This window comes from Balearica regulorum, chromosome 1 (assembly GCF_011004875.1).
Source record: "Balearica regulorum gibbericeps isolate bBalReg1 chromosome 1, bBalReg1.pri, whole genome shotgun sequence".
NCBI lineage: Eukaryota > Metazoa > Chordata > Aves > Gruiformes > Gruidae > Balearica > Balearica regulorum.
The window spans coordinates 97663779-97682791 of NC_046184.1; the positions used below are offsets into that span (position 1 = coordinate 97663779).

General features: G+C 45.9%; 1 protein-coding gene and 1 long non-coding RNA gene across 8 annotated transcripts in view; both read left to right on the plus strand.

Annotated features, from left to right (window-relative positions):
* LOC142604045 (uncharacterized) overlaps nt 1-13188 on the plus strand; it is a 44511-nt gene extending 31323 nt beyond the window's left edge. Inside the window, exon 3 of the long non-coding RNA XR_012837938.1 lies at nt 11878-13188. This is a non-coding gene — a long non-coding RNA (uncharacterized LOC142604045). The remainder of the gene's footprint in view (nt 1-11877) is intronic.
* A 2346-nt stretch (nt 13189-15534) lies between these two features.
* Nucleotides 15535-19013, plus strand: part of PHLDB2 (pleckstrin homology like domain family B member 2) — a 70520-nt gene continuing 67041 nt past the window's right edge. For all 7 annotated transcript variants that reach the window (XM_075767784.1, XM_075767773.1, XM_075767801.1 and 4 more), the window contains exon 1: nt 15535-15633. The gene's annotated coding sequence lies outside the window, so the exon portion shown is untranslated. The remainder of the gene's footprint in view (nt 15634-19013) is intronic.

The following is a 19013-nucleotide window of genomic DNA, read 5'->3' on the forward strand; positions in this document are numbered from 1 at the left end:
AGGCAATTTCCTGGGATGGAGTAGTTATGAGATCTGGTACTTCCCAGAAATACTTAAGCGTTTTTGCAATCTGCTCATCACTCATAAACTTGCCATGGGATTTCCAAAGCCTGCCCATGTATTCAGTTTCCTTTGTTCCCGTGAACAGCTTGTGTCTGTTCTCAACAGTGTGTTGCCTCCAGGTTATCACCTGGCACAAAAATAGGTGCCAGGTGAGGTTCCTGCCAGGGCATGACCGCCAGGCTGAAGAATACCACCGTGCTTGTGCAAGGAAGAGGCTCGTTTATTTCCGTGACACTGCGCTCCTTTGTGTGTTCCGTGGAGCAGGTCTTGGCAAGTGGCGTTCACACAAGTCCCTCTGTTTTAAGTGGAAAAGCTCCAAAGCCGATAAATTTCCTGTGTCAAACGGGTCAGAGAAAGGACATCCCTGTTCTAGGCCAGGATGGTGTCATTAGGTAAACGGGGATCGTTCCTCGGCCTGGGAACCGTCTCAGTCTAGACATGAGAATTCGGAAGCCATGCTAAAGGAGATGATTGCAAAGGGCAGGATGGCGGTGGGGGATCAGCTGCACTACAGGGGCACGTGCCCCAGGGAGGAAGGCTCGCTGCTGCGCTCCGAGCACCATCCTGGGCTTCGCGAGGGGCAGCAGTCTTCGTTCCATCGCCCGTCGGGCTCTGCTCAGGAAGTAAAGGCAATAAAAAAAACCTGAACGAGCTGGAGAGCGGTTCAGTTGGCACAAGTCAGTTCCTAGGAGACTCATATCTGAAGCACCATTCAGAAGTCTGGAAATACCATATGAAGAGTGGAAGCCTAAGGGTTTCCTGCCTGAACTCTGTTGCTACCGGTGCTGCAGTTCCGTTACTGCTGGAGCGTGCCGCTTGCTCCTTTGCAGCGCTGGAAGTTTGAAATCTGTTTATTCCGTGCTGGAGTGAAAGGAGAACTGTTTGAAATGTTACTCTTTTTTATATATATATATTTTTCTTGTTAACTCAGTTGTGTTAATGTCTGCTTTTGGATACTGATGGGATGTTTTAATTTGTGAACTGTGTTTTGTGGTATCAGATGCTGACCTGACACAGGATGCATCCCACTTTAAAGTTCTGCCTAACTTGGAGCAGAGGTCTTTAACTCCAGACTTTCTCAGATGAACACAGCAGGAACCTGAATGTGGGTGTCCCATTGTCAAGAGCTCTCCAGAGTACGAAAACAGCTTCTAATTATTGCCAAAAATGCTAGTTTTGACTGAAAGGTAAAAATTTCTTCTTTTTTTTTTTTTTTTCCCTTCCCTCCAAGATATTCTGGCTACACTGTATTTTACTGCATTGAGGCTGGCTGACAGTACAGGTTAATTCTGAAATGTGTAGAGTTGCGTTTCACAAAGTTATGAATCTACAGTAAGGGAAAATCCATTTCTTGCAGCACAGAAAACAGCCCATTGGCAGCTTTAATTGGAAAAAGGAATTAGCTGGGGAGAGGAGAGTGGAACAGGCTGTTTTCCTATAGTACTTGGATTCTACCTTTGTCAAGGAAAAGGGAGCTGCTGCATTTTAATACAGGGCTGCTTTATTGTAGGAAGATAGAAAAAGGTGATCTGCAGCTCCAGAAGTTTTATGGGAAAAGATCTGCGTGTCTGAGAAAACTTGTTGTCAGTGGTTAGTGTCCTGTTGAGTAGTTCTGAGGGACATAAATGGAACGGCTTGCCTGGGTACTAAAAATGCGCATGTTGTGATGCTGGCAGTTGCATGAAGTCTTGCTGAAGGTAGTGGGTGTAACAACCACCCTTCGTTTGAGTTGACTGCAAAGTGCAATTAAGTTTTATGGAATAGATAGCTGAAACAATAGGAGCCACCACGCCAAAAATGAGGGTACGTACAAAGCTGTTTAAGAACGTGTCGTGTAGGTGGAGGGTTTGATAACAGGCTGAGTTAACACGCAGGTGGCTGAATATTGTTCATGTGGAAGAGAAACCAGAAACTTCAGAGCACGGGCAAAGGTGGCATCAAGAAAGTCCCAGCAAAATAAGTACTTGCTGCCTGACTGAATAAAACCAGAGTTTTCAGAAGTCAGGCACCTGGCGCTCCAAGCAAGCAAGGTGTTACCTGCTCTGAAGTTCTCACTGATGTGTGAGAACTTGTGTTTAAGGAGTTGCTCTGAAAGGCTTTGTATCAGAAAAATGCAGTACCAGGTTCCAACATGTGTCCATCCGCCAGAGAGAAATGATGCAGAAGTATTGACCAGCTCAGAACGTGGTAACGCTCCCATGGATCTCCTCATTATTGCAGTGGCAAAGAAGCATGCATCTCTGCATCTGGTTGCAGTTAAGCAAGTGAATCTTTTATATGGAATGCAACTTCAGATTTCAGTGTGGAAAATATAAATGAAGATCAATTAGAAGGGAAAGGCAAGGTCAGAATAAAACACAAACCAGGCCCACCTGGCCGAAGTAGATTCTACTGGAGCTTTACACATAGGAATATTTACTTGCTACAGAATTGAATTTGGCAAAGTGAGACTTGCACTTGGGTTTGGAGGTTTGCTTTTTCTCTTTATTGCACGGTCAGCTTGACCACAGTTAACCTTTACTCATTTTTCTGATTCCTACAGTGTCCCACACGCTCGCTCTCTTGTGTGAGCTTTACTTCATTATTCACCTATCTCATCGCTTAGAAGAAACCAGATTCTTTTGCACAATGTTTGCTTTGTTGATTAAATTCAGCATGTGAATGGGTTGTCTGGCTGTGACAGAAAGGTTGTCCCTTAGGTGTTTATTTGAAAAAGACTTCTGACAGTCTATTTATAAGCATGGTCTTAAGAGATTTCTAACATTATGAGTTTGGGCTGCAACTGAGACAAAGGTTCAAGACCATCTAACAGTGCCTTCCACAGATAGTTCCGCTGGTTTTAAAGTGTTTGTAGGCTCCACGTAATTTCCCGTACAACTGAGTGACTTTTATTAAAGCACTGTCTGAATCTGAATTTCATTAGTCCCATGAATGACCACTAAGTCTAGATTTAGATTCTTCTTACACTTACATTACAGGAAATGCAAAGTGAATGAGCTTAAGGTAAAACTGAAGCAAGGCCATACATAATTCTCCTGCATTCTTCTGAACCCCGGCCAGCTCTCTGGCAATGCACTGGCCAGAGTACTGTTTTTGCTGAGCTTTCCAGAATGCATTACCCAGAGTTCGACCTCTAGGCTTTTGTATGTGAAAATCCTTTCACGTGTAATAAAGAAGTTTTTAGTCAACTTTCAAAGTGAGCATACAATGAAGGCAATTATTTATTTCTCACAAAATAATGAGCAGTGTGAGATACCACATGCTGTACATAGAATAAGCCACCAGGGTCATCCAATCCACTGCCTCACAAGCGCAGGGGTAATAGGTGGTTAGACCCAAAAGCTCTACAAATCACCCATTTTGCATATACCACAAGCCACAAAACACTCCCCAATGCTCTATAACATCTTGAAGATATATAGTAGGACCCATTCAAAGCCACAGACTGTTGTTTACTACAGCCGGGCTGTTGCAATCATGGCGATCTAGCATCTCTCGTAATGTACCACAAGAGGATAGATAGCAAACAGATCTAAGGCATTTTCGACTTCCTAAGCACCAAACACCCTGAAGACCTCTAAATGATAATGCACTAAGCAATATATCCTATCACATTCTTTAGCCAAACTTTTGCACTCTGCTGGTATTACATATGCTCAATACAGCACGCACACGTTGTACCTGAACATGCATGTGCATAAACGCGTTCCCCGATGATCTCCCAGAAATTACTTTTCTGTCCTTGTGGCACAGTTGTGTTGTGTCTTCTGGCCTCTGCAGAGCCAGAGAAGAGAGGTGGCACCTCTGCCCTTCCCGAGCACTTCCAAAGCCCGTCGGCAAGCTGCCTGGGGGCTTGGCAGCCTTGGCCATCGTCCAGCCCAGGGGCTAAAGGTTTACTGGTCTCTTTGGTCGCTGGGGAAAGACAAAACCTATAACCTGTGTTTGAGATGAAGGAAGTTTTAGGTCTCAACCATCTGAGCAGACATATCTCCCGGGACTTTCGCTGCTCAGATGCAGAGCCTTTTTTCTTCCTGTGTCCCACTGACAGCTTTCATTTCCATGAATAATTAGGTGTGAATTGCCAGGAAGATTGCCCCTCATGAAAAATCACCTTCTGTAATTTCAGAAACAGCTGCATATGTTTAGTGTCACCATCTCTAGATGCTTCTGGCAGAGTCGCTGTGCCCTGCTCTCTGTACATGTGCAGAAGAGATATGGGGTATTCTCATTTGCTTTTCTCCCCCTCTCAGACCAAAACATCAAATAGAGTAACCAAAAAGATATGTGCTATGCAGGACCATATAGAAAGTACCTATGTTTTCAAAATGTTTGATGTTTGGTTTTAATTTTGAGATTTAGTCCAATTTAGGTCTTCATTTACCCAAAACTGTTGCATCCATCTTAATATATGAAAATTGCAACTTTGCTAGCGACCAGAAAGCTGATTCTATAAAGCTAGTTCCAAATCAAATGGGTCAGGAAAAAAATAATCTGAGGGCAGTACTATTCTGATAGCAGGTAGATGAGAGCTTTGCTTCGCAGGGAGGATAGACTCGATCTATTGGCATCCAAACAGATCAACAGTGTGACATTTGTTTCTCACAGGAAAATCCTTTCCCTAGGGTGCAGGCAGGAAATCCAAAATAAGAGGAGGTAAATACCAAAGGACTGCTGAGGAAAGGGGAGGAGAAAGAACAGAAAGAGCAGTGTTCGCTTGTTGCGTCGGCTAAGGAAAGAAAACTGCGTGAGAAATGAGTGCTTATTTTCACATTATATGAAGTGTTCTGATCGCAGAATGAAGCACTTTCATGCTGCGAAGCTGTAGAGCAGATTGCTGTGCCTCACGGTGAAGTCTTTATTTTCCATGTTCTCTATTTTCTTTGCAAGCACTGAATTCCTTTTTTGGGGAAAATATTTGCAATTCATCCTATCCAACTAACAGATGAGAGAGACCCTTAAGTTTGTTCACAGCACCTGTTGTTCTGACTGCTGACCGCTGTGAACCAGCAGCTCCTGTGAAGTCCTTGAATCTCTCACGTTAGAAGTTTTGGTGCAAACTCAGTGATCTGGTAGTGGGCTGGGACTTGCAGCAGCACGTGCATATTTAACTCGGGGACCTTTTGCTGGCCGTGCGTTGTCTAGGCTGACACAGGGCTGCTTCCCTCCGAGTTCCGGATAACGGGGGGTGGGAGAGGCAGGAGCCTTCAATCGCTCCTTGAACCCACTGATGGGAGCTTCGTTTCGGACTGGTGCTGTTGCATCGGCCTCCCCCAGAGCTCAGCGTGCAAACGCTGGGGTGGGTAAGGATTGCTAATTACTTAAGTGCAAGGAACAGAGTGAGGAAGGGCCACGCAAGGCTCTTCTGTGTAGTGCTATTGAGGTGCTCCATGACAGGGAGACTGTGAAAAGGGGGCTCTGAAAAGGACATTCCTCCCATTGGATTTGCTGACTTGAGGTTTTTGTCAGCTGGATCTTTGGGCTTCTTGCCAGCCCAGAAAAAAGTAACAAAGGCCGTTTCTTTAGTTGCATATGATCAGGGAAGAAGGAGAGGAGGAGGGGAAAAAAAAAAGGAGGGACTGTAATATTTTCAAAGAGAAACATTTTTTCCAGAGAAGTAAAAATGTCTTATTTATACAGATACTCAGTCTTTGGTTACTGTGAGCCCCAGCATAATTCTTAAATCTCTGCAAAGTGGCATGGATCGCATTGCTTTAACGTAGTACAGATGTCATTTGGCACTACATGGAAAGTTAGGACGGGCTTGAAGCTGAACTTACAATCCTACTGTGGTCAAAAATTAGAAAAGAAAAGATGCAACATTGAGAGGGAATTGTTTGAACTAGGTTTGTCCATCAAAGGCAAATTTATAATTTGATATATTAATTTATAAATTAAAGGGTTATTTCCACTTACTTAACATTTTTTCACTCAGTTTCCTAGGTTCTTTGGAGTGTTCATGCTCTTAAGACAATGTTTATCAGGGTTGGGTGATTTCTGTGCCTTGAAATAAAGAAATAAATAGGATACTCATATATCCCTATTTCTCAAAACTCTGGTTTGAATTTTTCAGTCATTTAAAAGCTGTCTGACTGAGCTCAGTGATTTCATGGTGCTTGTAGTCCCTGGCCATGGCGTATTTGACTAAAGTTGAGCTGTTAGAGAGAGGTGAAAACAACATTTTTCATAGTGAAGTATAACTATTTCTGTCCTTTCTCTGTATAAGCTGTTATCAAGCCTTTGAAGTTCTGCCAGCTTGTTTCCATTACAAGGAAAACTTGATACCAGCTGGAATTTTTGAAGTACAGAGGGAGCGATGGCAATGGTCCTGTTGACTTAAAAAACTGTGCATAATGTCCTGGGTTTTATGAACACAGAATAAAGAAAGTGGAAACAGTTTTCTTTTGAGATGTCTCTGCCTTTTCAGCAGTACGGCACTCCATCTTTTTAAACTTCTTTCTAATGTGATACCCGCTGCAACTTTTCTCATTCTCTCACTTGTTTTCAAGGCTTTTATTTTTCGTCTCTCCTGCCCATCGGTACTTCAAGCTATCAAATGTTCCAGCCCTGTGCTTATCTGCCCCATGAGAAGCCTCCCTGCTCACATAGCGGAGCTTCTATTCCGTGTTTTGGGTGTTAGCTTCTGGGGTTTTTCTGCCATCACTACCCCTGAGAGTCTTCTGAGTCTTCCAGTTTGCTTAATGCAAGCCTGGGACCCATGAAAATGGTTATTAACACTTTCAGTCTAACAGCTGGCTTCAGCTAGCGACATAAAAACCAGCTGCCGCGTTCTGTTGATCGCATGCATCAGTGGGCAAGTAAAGCTTTATAATCAAGATAATCTGCATCAAGGATCCTTCCTAGTAGACACTGCATGCACAAACAAGCTATAGCCCTGCTTTACCTACAAAACGGGGTTCAATTTCAGCGTGTGCACTGTATTAAGCTTTCTTTGCATCAACATAAAAAAATCTTGACTTCTGCAATATGTCGTGATTCGAGCCATATGGCGTGTGAGAAACAGGTGGAGCAATGGCTGAGCAAAAAGCATGAAAGGAGGGAAAAAACATGTTTTTAATAGTCAAGCTAAAGGGCTAGACTTGTGTCCATCACCCTCCCAACAATTATCAGAATAGTCAAGCCCTTCCTAATAAAGAGCTTATCCAGAGAATAGAGGCTGAATACAAGAGGTTATCCACTGGCACGCTGCACGCTTGGGAGAGGTGCTAACAGTTCTCTGGTGCGTGTTACATATGGCCATGTACTGCTACAGGGCTGTTGTCTCTGACTTGCATGTTGAGTGTTTGCAATGTGCTCTTTTTTGGAATGATTTTTTTCACCTCCATCAGAGAGTTTTCTTTCTATGTCCCGATTGCGTGATTCTCAAACCCACTAAGACTCTTTTCAAAGTGGTTGCTGGAGCACTTCCCAAGTAAATATTTGTTGAAGTGCTTATTAGCAAGACGATTTCCTTGTATATTTTTTGTTTCCATGAACATTCTTATTAGAAATGTTAACAGAAATGAGCGGCAATTTGCAAAATGTGTTGATATTTCTAGCATAGTTGAATAGGGTGGTTTAATCAGGGTATTTACAATTGCAAGCCTTCTTTTTATTTTGCCTTTTGCTTGACGTCTGTTTTCTTTTTATAACAAAAAAAAAAAAAAGTATGCAGTTGCATGTTCCTATGGCAAGTAAAAGCCAAAGCAGTCATCCAGCTGTTAAAATTAGTGTTAGATCTGAATTTTCTATGGATTTCCCACTGCATGGCAGGAAATCAGCTTTCATTGCTGCTTCCCCCTCCTCCCCATCTAGCCTCCTATTAGATTAATACCAGAAGCATGAAGTAACGTTTAACAGAAAGTTGTTGCTTTTAGCTCTGGGAAAACTTGGCAGCCTCTCCAGAAATGGATGGGGGAGGGGGAACCTGAAACCTCTGTTAACTAAAGAGGAGATCTGAGGCATAAAGAAACATTTTCTCCTGTTAAACTTCTGAGGTTTAAAAAACCACGCCAATGACAAACTGTTCCGAAGTCTAATGAGGATCCGCTGTCAGCCCTTTCCTCTCTTTAAGCGTTAATCGCCTGGCTCCTACGGGCTACTTTTGTGTCCCTGTTTCATATTGCTACCTAATTTATGTCCTGTCACCAAAGTGTATCACTAAGATAATGCATTTCTTTTCTTGGTGAGAATGGGCTTCTAGTTTACAGGATGGTCCAGGGAGCTTGCAGCCAAAATGAAGGCTGTTGTTCACGATTGCTGAGATGCCTCCTCGACTGTTTTAAGGTTTCAGTAGTACAAAGAAGGAGGAAAAAAAAATGCAATGTGCAAACAAGGCATTATGAAAAAGAAGCGAGACCACCCCTAGCTTACTATCTCAGATTTCACAGTGGTCTTTAAACTACAGTACAAAATTATAATTTATTAAAACAATGTGTTAAAGATTGTCATATGTTAATTTCCTGTGATACTCTGGGATCAGCAAGCATATTTTGTTGCTTCCTGTGGGCCTAATGCTACATCAGTCAGTGGGAATTTCATTGGAAGCGCGTGGTGTCGTGGCCACAGCGGTGCAAGCCCAGACTGATGAGCACATCTGGGGCTTCTTCGCAAACAGGCTACCCAGGCTGCTGGGAGCAGCGCTCCAGGACGGAGATGGATGCTCTCAGGTGGGCAACGTAGACAAGAATATGTGCATAAATCAGCAGGCTTTACAAGGTACAGCTCCTGTAAAACAGCATTTCCAAACTTCTCGTATTCCCCAAATAGCTGAGTGAGTTTGCTTTCCAGTTTACCATCGTACCATTAGCTGAGGTGTTGCCCCGTAAAGCTTCAGCTTCTGGTTAAGACACAGGGGCCCTAACCACCGCAGGCTGGGCAGGTGGAGAGATGCAGAGCTTTGAATTTCAAGTAGCCAAGTGCTTTACTTTCTTCAGAGCAAGCTCACGGCACCAACAGCTCTTCCAGCATTTTGTAGCCTCCCTACAGGCACGAGGACGAGGGCACCCGGAGCCCTCCCACGGCTTCCCCCCCTTGCCCTGCCTGCCGGAGGCCGACCCTGTTACTTGGCGCGTCGACAGACCCCGTGAGGAAGGCGGCATATCCAACAGCGGGCACAGGGAAACAGCATTACCGGTAGGGTGGTCCCACGTTATTCCCCAGGGTAACCCAAAATGGGCCTGACATACGGTGAAAAGGGAAGAACGGGAGACGGATTAATCTGGCAGTGGGTATACGCGAGGTGTATGTGCTGCATCGTGCCTTGCACGCCGACGAGCGGTCTGGTACAGAAGCTGTCCTGGCCTCACGAGCCAGATTCCTACAGCACACATGAGTTAAAAACCCTGCGGGGAGATGCTGGTCCATCTTCCCCCTTCCCCTGCCCGTTCTGACGGGAGCCAAACGTATTCAGTTCTGCAACCCTTTCCCCTACCCCGCTATATTTTTAAGATTTTGTTGAAGGGGGTGCAAGTGCAGTGGGGAGGTTAGATGGTGAGTTGTCACTTGCCTACTATTTTAGTTTAGGTTGATTTTGCATTGGGTATTAGTGTATCTTCAGGATGTTTATCTTTGGGTTTTGTATATTTTGTGTAAGCATGTAAGGCAGTTTCGAGTGAGGGATACATAGGGAGAAAATGGTTATAATTTATATTTTTCAGTTGCCTTTAATTCTGCCTCTATTTGGAGGAAAATGCCAGAAAGCTGAGGCTAAAGTGTTTCTCTGCATCTTATTCTGCCCCTATTAGCGCAGGAAAGTAGTAGTGATATTGTGTCATCATTTGTGTTGCTAATGGGACTTAATTTCACATTTGGGGGCCATCTGCTGAGAAAAAACCTCTACAATCCTTCTCAATGCACATATAAAAACTTGTCAGCAAAGGCAGTTTCATGATTCAGTTGTGAAGATATATTTTATCTAGGCTTTGTTAGGCGGAGCTTTTTCCTTTATGAAAGCCACTACATCAATTCTAGCTCAAATGACTCCGAACAGAATGAAGTAAGTTTTGGCAACCATCTTTCCTTTTGGTAGAAAAGCATTGTTTTACCTCTTCTGACTCTGTACTAATTAACTGAGTTTCAACTGAAGGGGAAGAATATTTTTTGCAGGAGGAAGAAACCAAATGAGTATTTATTTCAACAGACAGAGATCTATCTTGACACAGATTAACTGTGAAATTAAAGTAGTATCCTGGGTTTTTGAGTTCAATGCCTTGCTCCCACTGAGATTTCTTGTATAACCTCGGACAAGTGGCTTAAATGCTTTTAGATTTTTTTTCTAATTTCCTACTTAAGAAAGTACTATCTCACTGACACAACCCACCACATTGTTAGACGTATAAAAGATTTCTGCAACCAGATTTGCTAAATAAGGAGAGACCAAAGGAGAACAGAAAACTTCCCTGGCTTCACATCAGAGGCAAACCATAACTCCCCAAACTAAGGTGCGTATGGCAACTTATGAATCAGCTTATTGCTTGCTGGGAAAAAAGAGCAGTCTAGAAGGGGCAACTGTAGGATGAAGATACACGTGCATCCAACCACTGAGTACAAACTGATTAGCTGTCCTAATCTGTGAGTGTAGGTGTAAACCAGTGTAGCTGTGGCATTTGCGCCATGTCTCCTGCCAACCATTTGCCTACTGACTCATCTGTGAGGAGCACTGACCAAGGCTTTGCCTGTAGATCCAGCGCTTGCAGTTTTCAACATGTTTGTGCACAGATCATATATCAAAAATGTACTTGTGTACAGAAAAACTTTAGTAACGCTGTAGTGAGCTTAGCAGCAGTATCAGAGTTGGCTCATTAAGCCCTCAGCCACCCCCACGCACAGAAGCATGCTGATTCTAGCAAAGGGAAGCAATTAATCAGCTGCAAAGACAGATAGCCATACACCAGCTAATAGGGTAGTGCTCTTGTGATTTGAAGCAGAGTAATGTCTGGCCTGTGTTAGCAAAAATCCTTTTGATTACTAAAATGTTCTATTTAAAGAAGAAATAGCATGATCTTTTATTGCACTAAATGGTCTAGTTGCTTTAATAAAAATGCTTACCTTCCCAACAAATCTCGTCTTGTTTATATCTTTAGGCATACGGCTACAACATTGTTACTACTTAAATGAGTCATTATGAGTTGTGCAGTTTATTGACAGAGAGATTTTTAAGGTAACTACTTATTATTAACAGAAAACTAACTACCTAAATCAGTCGAGTTCTCACATTAATGGTAGTTCTGCAATGCGGCCATACTCTGAGCTAGGCAGTCAGCATCGAAAGAAGAGCAGACCTCAAAACTGTGCTGCAAATCCAGGCAAAGCCTCACAGGAGTGCAACAAAACCCTCCATACTAGACCTGTACCTTAAGCTCTGAATTTGGCTGCAAAGGCAGCACTTGATGATTCAGAGGAATGCAAAACCTAACCGCTTTCTTGCCTTGCAATTACAACCTAGTTAATTGTGTACAACTGTGCAAAGGAAGAGAGTGAGGAAATTCCTTTCTTGACCCTTCCAGCAATTGACTTGTGCCCTGGAGCATGAGATTTGATTACTCATGTAACTTATTTTCCCCAGGCAGTTTCTTCTTGATAGGTCTTGTGTGACAATTTAAGAAAGTTTCAGGCCAAGTCACAAGAACAGTGCACTGGTTGAACCTCATCTTACCTTATTTTTCTATTGTTTGATATTCCTTTCTACTGTGTGCTGTATTAACAGATTTTTAGATTTTCACGTGGATGACCAGTGTGTCTATTGGGCATGATTTTTTTCTCTGGACTGGTACTGATGAATGCAGTCATGCTTCTGGTTGCCTTTTTATTTTGCAGAGATTCCTGATGAGCCTTAAACACCAAGTTTGTTTCAGTACCTAGAATCCAGCGTGCTACACTGCCTCAAAATGTCCTTGAGGAAGTTACAACAGAAGAATCACCGCTCGCTTTGAAGTTTCACCAGAAGTTCTGGTTGTGACCATTGTTATTGTTTTCAGGCTATAAACAATTGTTTTCTTCCGCCATGGCAAGCAACGGCCGGGTTTCTTCACTGAGGCGGTTGTTCAAAATGCTCTGGTTACATGATGCAAAGCACTGAATCCTTACAACCTCATCTGTTGCCATGTGTTTGTTCAAAAAGGGTGCAATTTAATAATCCGTTGGTGTATTGGTGATGCCGGTTCAAGAAACAGAGCCTTGGTCTCAAGCACAATTGCTCAGATCTTTGTTGTTCCTCATCAGCCACTCTAATGCAACTACTTGTTGGACCTTTTTCAGAAGGCGGAGAGGTGCAGGGAAGGAAGAGGTTTCACCTCAATAATTTTCTTGATCTGCTTTTCACAAATAGCTGCATCAGCCCACCAAAGAAGGTCACAAACTATAGATTGGGAATCAAAATGAATAGTTAAGGCAGGAAAGGGAAGAAACCAGACCAGTTTTGCCACCAAAGAAAAGACTGGGTGTAGTTACACCCAGTCATCTATGGGTAGCTTTATCTCAACTGACTTCGTCAGGCTGGGTATTGTCTCTCCTCCTGCAGGCAGCATAAAGCTTGAACCAACTCCCAGCTGTGGGCTCTGGCTCATTTGATAGAAATGCAGTCATGCCCACACCTCGTGGGTATAAAATCTGTAAAGGTAAGGGACTGGGTAATGCAGAGGTGATTGCGGGTGCCTGCTCAGAGGTGACTTCAGTTCTGAAAGTGGCTGGAGACATCTCTCCTTCCCTGTTATAGAAGCATGGCACCGAAGTATTTTATTGCCATTTTCAATGCTCCTGATTAAAGCATACTTTTTGCAAACATTCCAACATTTGATTTCTACTTATATGAATTACCATGGAAACTAAACTTTTATTGGGCGTGCTTGCAGACTCAGGGGAGGAGAATTTTAAAAGCCGCTATGATATGCAGTACAGTTGATGTAGCTGTGCAACTGCCATAAAAACAGTTAAAGCTAGCTAGGTGGACTGCTGAACCCATCTAAGACCTGTAGCTCTTGTACAAGTTTCCATACCCTTTGTCTCGACTTTCTTTAATAGCAGTATTGTTGCTTTTCTTCCAACAAGAGTTTTCAGCTCTTTAGTTTTTGAATTTTCACTTGTTTGCTAATTTTTAAGTATTTCCTATTCATAAAATATCCAAGAGAGTATTTTTTGTGTGTGTGTTGTTAAATTGCCAGACTCTTGCCTGTTAAACATTCCAACTTATCAAGTTATTTCAGGACCTCAGCTATGGCTGGTTTTGAGCACCTCTTGGTATTTTAGAAATAAGCTTTGCTCCTTATTTTTCTCTCCTTTGCTGCCAAGAAACAGATGACACTGACTCGGATAAAATTTTCCCAGCATACATGTATGAGGGGAAACACATGCTAAGCCTGACCCAGCTTTGCTGCCACTTCACCTACTGTGTAGGAACTAACCAAAGGAACATTTCAGCCAGCATATTGAAAAATCCTTCAGAGTAAATTTAACCACAAGTGCAAAGTTACTCTTTTCCATACTATTAGGCATCATTTTCCCTAGGGAGATTTTTTTGCAGACTATTACTTACAGTTTTCCCACTTAAAAGGAAAAGAAAGATCATGTAAGACGAAGGGAAGGTTTGCTGCTTTTGGCTCTGGCTGTGGCAGGGTTAAAAGTCATTCTCGACTCTTCCAGCTGTGAGCATGTCCTTAACTCTGCATTCATTACACATATATGCCTTTATTTTTTTAACTGCATGTACTCCTTCTTGCTTGTTCAGTGAACAAAAGAGAAGAGCCAGGTTCAACACTACTAGTAGATGAAGCACTCGAACCTTTGTGGAGGCACCACAGAAGAAGAGCTCATCCAGGTTCTGGACTATTTGAGTAATTAGTCTCAAAGGCTTGTCTTTTTATATGTAAACTACAGTAGACACCAGGCCAGGCAAGGCCCTATCTTTATTTTTTTAATATTCTCTGGTACTGTGGGTGTTACTATGCAGACTGCAGATTTTAATGAGTTATTACAAAGTTTATATTGTGGTAAAGGAACGGTTTTAGCCAAGTAAAATTTCCCCTGGAAAATACAAGGCAGGAACCGTATCACAACGAACCCCGTTTCCCCACGGCAGATGGGAACAGTCAGCGATCATGGCAGCAGTTTACATCTGCCGAGCGCCGTGTGAGCTTCGACTCACCCCGCAGGACCCCCGTGCAGCGGGTACGCGCTGCGATCCCTGCATTTCCTCTTTGGGGAAAAAAAATGGAGAAAGGTAGAGTGACGAGGCCGCACAGCATGAAACAAGATCGCTATGCAGGATACTCTGGCTCGTTGCCCCGAGCGCAGTCCTCCAGGCTGGCTCACATCTCTCATCGCTGGAGTTTTCCTTACCAAGCTGACGCTATACGTGCGCTCGGAAAGCAAAGGTTCGTTATACGCTCCCAGCACCCACCGGTCCCGTGGGTGGGAAGACACCTCCCACGGAGGCTCTTTGCCCTTTTTGTTTTCCTTGGTAACAGCTGCAACCCAGCGGTTAGCCTGGCTGCCTCTGCCGCTGAGCAGCCTCCTGAGCGGGGACCTCTGAGGGGGTCTGGATCGGCACCCCCAGCCACTTGCCAAACGCGGGACAGGCGAGGCGGGCTGCTCAGGCAAACACGCTTTGCTGAGCATGTGTTGGTTTGCACGCTTGCTGTGGTTTGAAAGCCCTGCCCGCGAGGCCCGGTTGGGCTCACCAGCCCGTTCCTCACTTTGGGACAGCGAAACGCTGGCGGTGCCAGATGCCACCTGCGTACATCCTTCGCTGATGCATGGGGCCTGGGTGGAGGTCTTTTAGGGGGCCCTGTGTATCTAAACAGGTATGCATATTTATATATGTATACACATACACGCACGCGTGTATTTCTTTCAGGTAGGACTAAATTGCAGGAAGGCTTCTGGCAGGCGGCAGCAGGGCATGACTCCCGGGCTGGGGGGAGCGGCAGGGACACCCCACCTGGCCAGGGAGGCAACCCGGCTCCCCTCCGGAGCTGGGAGGGCGGAGGGCAGCCCCCTCTCCAACACGGCTCCCACGGGGATGATGATGAGGAGGAGGAGGAGGATGAGGAAGAGCACTGGTAAACGCACCCCGAGCCCCAGGCAAGCAAAACCGTGCCCGCACCCTCCCGGAGCCGCCCTGTTGCTCAGCTAATCTCACGGGCAGGAAATTGCCTCACGATTCATATTTATGGGTCGCGCAGCGCCCGCCGCGGCCCCTCCGCCGGCTGTCCCCCGGAGCGGCCCCGGCAAGACCCCGCCGCTTCGTCGGCCGAGCTCCCGTCCCCCCGCGCTATGGGTATCTCTGTGCGTGTTTCCCCCTTTTCGCCCGCCCACCCCCCACCCCCATTCCGGCTCTCCTTCGGCCGCCCCGCTCCCGAGACCCCGGCCTGAGGGGAGCGAACCATTCCGCCCGCGGGGGTGCCCCCCGCCCCAGCGGTGGGGGGGGGGGGGGGGCGGGCGCGCCCCTGCGCGGGGCGGTGCTGGCTGCCGCGCGGGGGGCGGCTCCCGGCGGCGGGGGGAGGCGGGAGGCGGCGGCGCTGGCAGCGGCGGCCGGGCAGCGGGATGCGCGGGGGGCAGCGGCGGCAGGAGGCGGCGGTGAGTGCGGGGCCCGGGGGAAGCGCCGTCCCGCGGGGTTGGGTGTAGCGCTCCCGGGCTGCGGCGGTTCCGCTGTCGTCGTCGGCGGAGCTCTGCGGAGCTGCCGGTGGGGATGGGGAGAGGGTTCCCGCCGGTCACGCAGAGCCCAGGATGACGCCGGCTGAGCTGGTCACAGCTGTCCCCGTGTTTTGGCTACTTTTAGGGGAGTTTGTGGAAACACCCTCCGGCTCCGTCGCGTTTCTGACGGGTGGGAGCGGCGGGGTTCCCCCCTTGCCGCCCGGCTCGGCGGAGACCCTGCAGCTATCCCCGGTGTCCCTTTCGGCGCCAGTCGCCTCTCCCCCTTTGTCCGGGTGTTTCCCCCCCCCCCGGTGCTGGCGGGCGCTGCCGCGTCCCCGCCGGCGAACAAAGCGTCTGCCCCGGGGGGCGGTGGGGGTCTCCGTCCCCGCGCGTCTGTGGGCCGAGGAGGCGCGGGAGGAACGGCGGGGATTGGTTTGGTTTGGTTTGGTTTGGTTTGGTTTTCCATCGTCAATAATCTACCTGGTGGAGGGGAAGACGTAGGACAGCGCTCTTTGTCCGCGCTTCTTTGTTAGGCTGGTGGCTTTTAAAGCCTCCTGCGGCTGTGCGAAGGCTGCTGTGCCCAGCGGAGACGGGTTTCTCCCAGGGCTGAGCTAGCGATGGATGCCGTCTCGGCATCGCTAGAGTTTAGCAACAGGAATCCGGCATTACGTCTGATTGGCTTGCGGAAATCGAAGGGTTTGGGCTCGGTCTCCCCTGACAGATTTAGAGCTCGTAACTCCCCCCTCGTGTAGCCCTGTCAGCAGCCGGGGCCGGGCTGCGGGCTTCGGTGTCGCCCGGAGCCGCACGCTCGGTGGTGAATTCAGCTTGGAGATCCGAGCCTTTTCGGAGAGGTACCCGCTGCCCACCACCAAAAGGAGGAACGGTCTGGAAACCAACGGCCCCCGCTCCTTCTCCTCCCGCCCCAAAGCTGCCTGAGGAATTTCCCCATGTGCAGAAGTGTAAATAGACTGGCTGTGCTTACATAAAAGCTCAAGAGATGGGTTTTCTGCTCCTGCCACTGAGTGCTTGTAGTGCTTGTGTGATCTTAAACACATGGCTTTTGTCACCAGTTCCTTTTCTCCCAAATGCTCATCTTGTCAGCGTGTCATCTTGTCTGCGCGCCTTGACTCCGCACGTGCCCGAATCCCCCATGCCGGCATCTCCAGGGCAGCTGGGTGGACGTGTTGCCAGTCAGAACTTGGTGAATGTTTCATCTTTGTGCCAGGCATTCTCTCGCTTTTGGGGGAAAAGGGAGATGAGAGAGACAGTTTTGCAAGTTCTCACCTTTGGTGAACTTCTCAGTTTTTCCTTTCGCTATGTTCTCATAGCCAAGGTCCCCAAAGATAAGGTATTAACATGGGAAAGGAAGAGAGATGGGAGGAGGTGAGGCATGGTGGTGCCAGATGGAATCGCGAAGGATGAGGATGGGCTTGCTTTCCCACAGCAGAAGGAAGCAATGTAGGAGAGAAAGGAGATGAAGTAATCAGAAGATGGAAGAGTGCCTACCTTTGCTGTCAAGGTGAACTTAGCTGAACTAAGAGGGTTGCAGAAAGACATATTTTTAGGGCACTGAAATCGTACCACTGTATCTTTTCCAGAGCCAATAGTACCATTTTTCTTCATTTTGCACAGTTCCTTTTCCACAACAGAAATTTATTTCCCTTCCATTTTGACAAATGCTAAATTGACTCTTTTGTGCATCTGTGTTTTTACTGAGGGAATGGAAATCTTTGGCAGCAACCAGGACAGGAAGAGTAGCCATTTTTTTTCGTTTTTTCTGTATCAGTTACTGTCTGTGCTTATCAGATACAATTAGCTACCTGCTCCTTGAAAGTATGCAAAGACAACAGTTGACCATTGTTATGAAGGAAGAAAGTCCATCATGAAAAATTTGGAGTATTTTGGTTTTAGACAGGAAACAGAGGATGGGTGAAGTAAAGATTGCAGGTCCACCTTGAGGCTGGAGTTGGATCAGAATGACTAAAGGGTTTTGGATGGGAAGATCTTGCCTGTCTTTCCCACTTTTCCAGAGAAAAGCTGAAATAATGAAAGTGTGCATGTGTGGGAAGTGCTGGTGATTGTTTATGAATGAATTAATGCTGTGTTCACTGCACGTGGAGTGTATTCTCTCCATTTTCATTTGTTAAACAAATTATCAGTTAATTCTGATGTGTAGTAACTGCTAGTAGAGCAAACAGTGCTTCCCGTTGAATTAACTAAACAGCTGTAAGACGATGCCCTGTTTGGGGTGATGAGAGCAGATGCTGTTCGTTTAGGTTTTGTTTTAGACCGGTGGGGCACATCCAAGATGCCACAGAAATCCAAGGGGAGTAGAAGGTCCTCCAGAGACTCCATAAATATGACCAGGCTTGGTTTTTTTCTTACTCACATCCCATGCAGGTGGGATCAGTTGTTAAATGAACCATTTTATTTAACTTCCTTAATTATATTAAATGGTGTAACTGCAGGTATAGTACCTGTATTCCTCGCTTGAGGGAACGTAGTCCTGGGACTTGCTGATAAATGCAGCCCTGTATTTGTGCAGGCAGGCCCATGGCTTGGTAGCACAACAACCACAGTGGATGCCACTTGAGCTGTCGCTGTCATGATGTGGTTTGCCAAGCAAGCGTGATGAGAAGCATTTAGTCTGGGGGAATGCTTGGTGCCCTGAGAGTGCTGGAAAATGACGAAGCGTTAAAGAGCTAGAGGGGACATTTGGAAATATGGGGCAAGCATCTCGGGAAGGAGACAAAGTGAGGAGAAATGGACAAACGAAGTAAGAGAGACAGAAACTGTCAGAATAAGTGGGCACTGGAGGGAACTGATTAACAAAAGGAAGTGACAGGCACAAAGTGGCAGTGAAAGAAATCAGCACAGAGGAAAGCAGATCGTGGGCAAAGGTTGCCTGATAGAGTGGGAAAATGCAATAGAGAGGAAAAAAACAACGGTAAGGACATCTGAGAAGATCAAAAAAAAAAAAGAAAAAAGCGATTAGATGATCTCTGAAGCTGTTCTGATTAGTTTTTCTAGCTGCTTAGATTTTCTGGGACTTACCTACCTGCTGTGTGTGGCAAGCTCTCATTGAATTTGTTAGGGGCATCCTAGAGGCAGGTTTATTATGTCAGGTAGGATGGGAAAGGAGAAACTTTTCTTTAGGGTCTTTCTGCTCTTTTGCAGTGAGAATTTCTGCTCCTGTACAGTATGAATTTGGATTCATAATTGTTTTTCACTCAACGTCCTTCCTGAAATTTTAGATGAAGAAAGTATGTATTTCCTCGACTTCAGGAGTAAGAATTATGTGGGTCTAGAATATTTATGTACAT